The sequence below is a fragment of the Brachycentrus maculatus genome, unplaced genomic scaffold (assembly GCF_059751285.1).
Source record: "Brachycentrus maculatus isolate JH-2025_06_01 unplaced genomic scaffold, ASM5975128v1 h1tg000426l, whole genome shotgun sequence".
NCBI classification, from domain to species: domain Eukaryota; kingdom Metazoa; phylum Arthropoda; class Insecta; order Trichoptera; family Brachycentridae; genus Brachycentrus; species Brachycentrus maculatus.
Genome location: NW_028281174.1, coordinates 48,623 through 56,932, shown reverse-complemented (window position 1 = coordinate 56,932; position 8,310 = coordinate 48,623). Strand labels below are relative to the sequence as shown.

At 38.3% G+C, this 8,310-nt stretch overlaps 1 pseudogene; it reads right to left on the bottom strand.

The window, feature by feature from the left end:
* Positions 1 to 4,507: 4,507 nt before the first annotated feature.
* Positions 4,508 to 5,080, bottom strand: LOC148302646 (putative pre-mRNA-splicing factor ATP-dependent RNA helicase PRP1 pseudogene; annotated as a pseudogene).
* Between the last annotated feature and the right edge of the window lie 3,230 nt (positions 5,081 to 8,310).

Here is an 8,310-nt window from a genome sequence, read left to right as displayed (position 1 = left end):
AATGGTTGTTCAATAGTTCGATTTTTGTGTATTCGCATATCAGCTCTTCCTCATTCTTCAAATTTACGAGACTTACTGGTGAGGTTATTTACTCGCTTTACAGTCTATATGATGACTTATATTTTACGCTATGAAGTCGAATAATGCTGCACTCTGATCGTTGTTGAAGACTCGGTAGACTGATTTGTTAGCTGGGTAGGTCGCCTTGCCAGCATCCTCTGAGAATTTCATTTTTGGGGTGCCATTTAGTTCAACCAGCTTACACACAAGCCCGAGTGCTGGCTGTTTCTTGCATGTCGCAATGTTGGTGCCTATTGCGAAGATGTCGATTTAGTTGTTCGCCACTTCCAGTTCGTGCAGCCTTGCCTCATGCAGATCATCAGATGCGATGATTGTCAATTGAGGACCTTCTGGGAAATGTTGGTTCCATACTTTGCGGCATTCTCTCGACTGGGCGCCAAGGTCGCCTGAATCTAAGCGCAGACCAAATTTATTAAGTCCAGCCGAGTGCAAGGCCTTAGAAACTATGATTGTGTTAATTAGCCCGGAGTCTAGAGTTGAATAGCTATCGATCAGGCATGTGAAGTTGTCCGGGAAGGCCTTTGCATACATCAAAAACGCAGCGAGCTCTCCCTAATGGGTATTGAAATCATGCTGTTTTTTATATTATAATGCCTTAGCCACAATATCTACGTTGTTTATTTAGAAGCTTTGGGCCTATTTGAGAGAACTGTATGATGTTACATAAGCATGAGACATTGTGCCAATACACTTCACACCATGCAACTGCCCAATTTTTATATTGGAAGTGCCATAGAAGCCACCCAGATATGCAAACTAAGCTGCTGATGCTGCACCATCCGGCCCCTGTGCTCTCCTTGTCCCGAATTACAAACATAGCTTGGGCTCGACTACCTTGCACATCCTACTGGCATTGGTTGCCACAAGTGAGGCGAATCCCAATAAGTTTAGAATTGGTGTCTCTAGTAACTGCACAATCGATATGGGTCCTGTATATGTAATGAGGGGCTCTTTGGCGAAGACGAGCTCTCCTTACTTCATTGCTACGTATAAGAAATTTCTTACATTTGACTGATATTTTGTGAGAAATGTTGGACCTCAACCATGCAAAATATTACTATTTCATATGAGGGAATAAGCTTTTAAGGTAAGATTCCTGCTCTTTGGTGAATTAGAGAGTCTCAATGAACCTTTTCACGTCTCGTATGCCTGCCAATATAACATACTTGCCCTCAAAGGGATACTTCCTAAAGAAGACTTCGAATGTGGCACTCTCCTCATGTTTGTTGCTCAGGAAGTATGAGTAGGAGCATGTGAACTGATAGAGATCACTGGTGAAAAGATCAACCTTGCGAGAGCCTGACAATTATTGCATGGGTTGAAGATAAGTAACAAATAAGTATTAAATAGTAGGAACTCATAGCACTTAAACCTTCGGATTATAATGAATGCCGATAATAATGTTTGCGAAGATCTCACTCATCATTACAATGTCATAATAAATATAAAAGAGATATAAATTCGGAAAATAACAATTGCTCATTTTTAATATTGAAGAAAAGCATATTTTTAGATAAAGGTGTGTTTATATTCTCCAAAGTTTATCTATCTTTCTGCGGCAAAAGACTGAATTGGTATAGTCAACAGACTTTCAACATTTTTAAACAGTCCATAGAAAAAGTAAACAGCTATCTGTATGTATGAATAAGAAGGAGGTTGCGCATAAATTTATCGGATGTATATGTTGAAATGTGATGGATTTAAATTATGGCAGCTGCATTCATAATAATAAATATATTCATCAGATTAAGAGAATATGTCTGAGGGCGAGTCAATCAACACCATCCTCCACCCGATAAAATAAAAAATACCTTCAGGGACTATTACCAAAGGGTTTTTCAATGCCTATGACGATGAATAGTTTTAGTTTGAGGATTCTGAGTCTCCAGAGTCTCCTTCGAAGGTTGTACGCATCAAGAATGATAGACAAAAAGGTGAACTCGAAGGCATTCAGGCAAAGACAACTCGCAGAAGCAAGAAACACACCAAACTTTAGCCACTGAAGGGATAGAAACCGAGGCAAATTCTTATTGATGACGACGATGAGGGTCTCGAATAAATTAGTTTAGATTCCAAGCCTCAACACGAAATCAAGGGAAAAGAACACAAAGAAGTGCCAATAAAGGCAGAACAATAAACAAAGACAGAAAAAATAAAGGCAGAACAAAAGATAAAGGGAGAGCAAACAAAGGGAGAATAAATAAAGGAAGGATAGATAAAAGTAGAAAACAGCAAAAACAGCAAAAATAAATTCAAAAACGTGCTTTATTTGAATAGCGACTAAAGCGACGACAACGAGGAAGTCTATGAAAATAATCATAAAAACTAACCATAAAAGAAGTAGCACAAAAAGAAGGAGTAGCAACCATCGATCGAACCCCATAATTAGCCATCTAAGCAAGCCAACACCAATTAAAACTAATAAATCCTTTATTAACAAGCCATAGAGGTCGAAGACAACCGAAACAATTCGGTCAACCTTGAATACGCCCCTGTAAAATAAAATTAAGTCTTAAATTATGTCATAAAGCGTGATAAATAATGGTTACATAAATTGCGGCCTATATTCCATTTGCACAATCTTAGCAATAATCTATACAAATTTTCAGGCAAGCTTACGGGAAACAATACAACACAAACTTTTACCATATGCCGAGAGAAGAGTGATTTCACAGAAAATGGGGAGAACTACTTAGGGAAACTCAAAGCCAACTTTGTAGGGAATGAGGTTGCGATTTTTGGGCCGGGTGCAAGTCCGGCTGACGCCAAAGAGAAGAAACTAAAACAAAGGAATATGCTCGCAACTGTTGAATATGAGACCAATTTCTTCGGTTCGACGAAGCCTCGTAATTTCAAGGTATTCTTATTGCAAAATAATGTGAGCTATTTCCAGCTGCAAGGCACCAAATAATTTGGATAGGAAATCCCACTGAACGAACTCTACAAGATTGAGGAAAATAAGCAGCACATCATAGTGCTCATCAACAAAAAACCCTCATGGAACTAATAAATCAATGGGTACATGTTGAACTTCGGAGGGAGAGTGAAAAAGGCTTCCATCAAAAATTTTATCTTGCAAGATGAGCATAACTCTGATACGATGCGCATGGTGTTCGGGAAAATTGACGATGATCACTTTCGAATGGACATTACAGATCCTCTGAGCCCGTATGTTGGTTTTGGGATTGCTTTGTCTGCATTTGGGTCCAAAATCGGTTGTGAGTGAGTGCAAATAAAGAGTGATTTATGATACGTAATCTTATCATTAGCCTAGTATAGTATTTTGATTATTTCTGCATGTTGTATGCCATATGTCGTATATGAATCATATCTATAGAGGCCTTTTTCTTAAGTTTTACATCAATATTTCTTAAATTATTCAAATAAAAAACACTTTCATACTAATTCATTTTGTCGTTTAGCCACATTATAATTTTATAATCTTCAAATTTAAATAATTGCAATCGCAAGAGCCCAGAGTCTCATTTTTTGATCTTTTGTTTGCCTCCTTTTACTCCATCGATATACTACTTCTAAACCTTCATCATTTCCTTCCTGGTTTCCACATTCTTGATAGTTTCTGGCCTAAAATACTCAGGAGCAATTTAAAAAAACCATTCAGGCTTTATTTCCATAACAGTTCGCATATAGTTCTTCTTGGTCAGCACCAACTCATGGTACAGCACATACAAGGGCTTGTGGTTCAAAATGGAACTAGGGTGGATCACAACAACCTGTGAGTCTTTAACTAAACTATTAATTTATAATTACTTGTTAAGTAGACATTATTCTTTTGGATTATTGCAATCTGTGTGAAATATCCTGTGAGCAAGCATTTTTTAATGGAGCTCGTGTTCAGCTGTAGCGGGATTGTTTCCTTTACGGGTATTCCGACTTTGTTCATTATTTGCATTAATTGCTCACGGATGTCGTCTGCTGCTTTGAGATGCCGGTAGTTTAGGAAATTCTAGTAGCACCAATCTACGTCCATGTTTTTGCGTTTGTATTCATGGAAAGTGTTTATTATTGTGAGATGGTCGCCTTAGAGGTTGATGAATTTTGAATGTGCGCCTGTCGCCTCGGCCATTCTATCCTTGGGCCTCAAGAATAAGTTTGGGCTGCTCAAACATGAAACGATGGTGAGAATTTATTAGGCGCATTTGAACTTAGGAGAACTAATGAGAACTTTTGAAAGTTGCGGCTATAATGGGAAGTCTGCCATTTTCTCTCCTTCAGGAGTGAGATGCCCTTCATCATCCAAAGCTCCCAAGTAATTTAGGAGTTATAGAGCCCTCATCAATGTCTATGGGGCGGGAGGATCCATGAAATCAAAGTGCACTAAATCATCGATCCCCAACTTCTTCAACGAAAGCACAGTTGCTGCCAAATTCGATCTCAATATTTCTGGGTAAGTGTTTTAGATAAGCTATTGATTGTATGAGGCTTCTGTGTATAATCTGAAGCACTTGCCTGGCTTTGTACGTCCTGCTCTTCCTGCTCTTTGCTTAGCACTTGCTTTACTGATGGGGGATACGAGCAAGCTTTAAATTCTCATTCTAGGATTAAATACCTTTTGCTTTGAAAAGCCTGGATCAACAACATAGACTATCCCATCAATTGTGATACTGGTTTCGGCGATGTTGGTCGCCACAATAATCTTTCTGCCTTTGAGTCCATTTTTGTTTGGTTTGGGAGGGTTCTCGAAGATTCTTTGCTGCTGATGAGGGGGCAGAGTGGAATAAAGAGGGATAACCGACACTGGCCCGACTTTATCACTGCCTATTGATTTGATTTCTTCCTATATTTTGGAGCAAACAGTTTCAATTTCCTACTCGCCAGTCAAGAATATAAGCACATCTCCTTCAGGTTAGTTTTCATGGATAGTGACAGCAGTACGTATCGAAGCCTCAACATAATCGGTTTCGGGTTCTTTGCTGAAATAAACATCGACTGGGTAAGTCCTGCCTGGAACATTCAGCCTTGGAGCTCCGTCGAAATATTATTGAAATTTCTAAGCATCGAGAGTAGCTGACATTACTATGACCTTCAGGTCACTTCTTTTTGTGAGTATTTCTTTTATTAGCCCGAAGAGTATGTCAGTGTTTAGAGTCCTTTCGTGTGCCTCATCCAAGATGATAACAGAGTATTTTTAAAGAGAGTGGTCAACCATGGCTTCCCTGAGAAGCATGCCGTCAGTCATATATTTCAGTATAGTTTTCTTGCTTGTCAAATCTTAAAACCTGATAGAATAGCCGACTTACTCCCCGAGCTAAACATCCATTTCCTCACTCACTCTCTTTGCAACTGACATGGCTGCAACTCTCCTGGGCTGGGTGCAGGCAATGGTTTTTCCATGATCAGTGTAGCCCCCTTCAATAAGAAATTGCGGAATTTGTGTGGTCTTACCAGAACCAGTTTCCCCCACTAATATAATAACCTGGTATTCTTGGAGCAATGCTAACAGCTTAGGCTTGGAGTCATGTGCTGGCAATTTCTTGCGCACTTACAGAATTTAATAGTATCGCTTGGAGTAAGGATTTCCTGTCAAATAGTTGTGAGTATCAGATTTAGATTTCTTATTACCTTTGGAAAAGCTTTGTTCTTATTCATCTTCCCTTGTGACGGACATTGATTCTGAGAGATTGAGTCTTTTTCTCATAGTTGAACTGTATGATAAATTTATTATTATTCAGCATTATAATAGATTCAATGATATAGATATCCATACATACATATTATACTATATACTTGCATCATCGCAATGTCACATTATGCTTCAAAATGTATCTATCTTTGTATTCTCTGAGGTTGCTGTTTATGTTCTCCTTAATGTAGTTGTTGTGTATATTCTCCTTAATGTAGTTGTTATAATTGTTAGAATTATGCTTGCTAGTATGAACAAGTTTGCTCTTTGAGCGCACTTTTGGAACACCTAACTTTTATTTATTTTTATTTAATCTGATATTTGTTGTCTTTTTAATTGTATCTTTGGTAGTGGGTGAGACAAGAGCATTGGTGACAGAATAATAGTCTAGAGAAAGTCCCATAATATCTTAAATTTCAAAGGGTTTTGCATACTTTGCATGATCTACTTTTGTTATTTCATGGGCCACTGGCTCCAATACTGGCCGAGTTCCATTGCTACTATATACTTTGCATTATCTCTATGTGGAAATCGATTGTTCCCCTTTGCCAGATATTGCTTAACTTATTATTGATTAAGATTGATTGCTTGGGCACTGATACTAGTATTTGGCTGTATCGACACAGGATGATAATGATTATGAGAAGATGTGGGTTTAGGGGGATTCAGGGGTTTTCATGTATGGCTTAGACTTGAGATATATTTGATTGATGCGTATTGATTTCTGTCGCGAGGTTAGTGGGCATTTATGGGACATTTTTTGTGGTTACTTTAATATTGCCGTTAATTATTCACGGGCAAGGCGTGATTATAAAAGTATTCATTCATTCCTACTCATTTAAAGTGCTTATTTGTCGTAAAATATTGCATATATAAGTAAGGCAAACGAAACAGAACACAACGAATTTGGGGATATATATATTTAGCTGTCATTCTGGGATTTCTCATGTAAAGAAATGAAAGATTTAATTCGGTAAATCGAATGGAATTATATCAATGAATGGAATTTAATTAACTTAATGAAGAAATATGCTGAATTAATGAATAAATACAACGTGAAAATAGCACTGAATTAATGAATTAACTATAAAATCATAACCAATAGCATAAAATTGGAGAGTGATAGTCAATATAAAGCATGATACTAAATATTCAGTTAATTTTCATGTAGATCTCATTAGCTGTTGTTAATGACTTCACCTCTCCTTCATACTTGCCCCCAACTGTATATTTCAATGAAATTTGATCAATTTCATCATCGCGTAATCTGCGAAGCTGACACTTCTCGATGCCAGTCTCGATGGGCTGATCAGATTGGAAGTTCCTCTCGCGATACTGACTGAAGATGAACTTGGCGGAAGAGTAGTTGATCTTCAAGTATTGGGCTGCTTGCTTAATGGACATGTTGTTCCGAACAATGAGAAAGATAAGCTTGTCCTTGATTTAGGGAGTAATCCTCGAGTACTTCTTGTAGCCCAGCGTCCATTTGTTCTGGATCTACGAGTAGGATTCTGAGTTTTAGATGTCATTGTAGTCCTCGCCTTCTGATGCCATCGACAATATATATTACGGAGTCTGCTTCAGTATAAATAATAATCTATCAATACAAACATGAAGGATTCATAAAATTTAAGAAACTTCAAGACCATCATCATCGGCAAGTCAGCTGTTGGCAAAAGTACTCTCCTTCTTCGCTACGTTGAGGGATCATTCAATCCTCAAAAGCCTACCATCGGAATTGACTATCGCTTCAAAAAGGTCGAGCATTAAGGCCAAACATTCAACCTCGAACTCTGGGATTCAGCAGGACAATAAAGATACCGTACTATTGTGTACAACTATTTCAATTTATCCAAGGCTGCTTGTGTAGTGTTCGATATTACCAACGAGTAGTCCTTGAAGGATGCTCGCAATTGGCTCGAGCAGCTTGTGCTTCACTGTGGCAAGGAAATTCCAAAGCTGCTACTTGCAAACAAGTGCGATTTATACACTCCCGAGAAGCTATAGGAAGAGCTCAGTCGCATTAACCCCACAATAAAGCAGCTCAAAGAGTAGTACGATTGCGAATTCTTCGCAGTGAGCGCATACACGGGATAAAACTTAGAGCAAGCGTTCGCCCATTTAATTAAAATGCTAGTAAATAAGTACCAATCGAATCCAGTTCCCAAGAAAGATAACACATTCAAGCTGGACAATTAAAGAACCAAGAAGTAGAAAGAGGCCAGCAAAAAAAAATGTTGTGATTGATGATTTGATTTCTTCAATTTGAAGTTGATAAGAATAATCTACCAAATTAATGCACGGATACTATATATCGATCATTAATCCATGCTTTCGATCATGGATTCGAATTTGTCTTTGATTTCTCTGCGGAGCTACTATTCAGTGCATTAGAGGGTCTTGTCAGTTAGATCATACTCTTTCTTGAGTTCCTCGAGTGTGAGCTTGGTGAACTTGACCACAATTCCGACAATGAGGCGCTTCTTGAAGTCCTCCACTTCCAAGTATTGGCAGGCATCGAGGATCTTCTTCAGAAATTTATCTCCTTTGTCCATAATCGATTTCACTAACTCGGCATCCTCTTC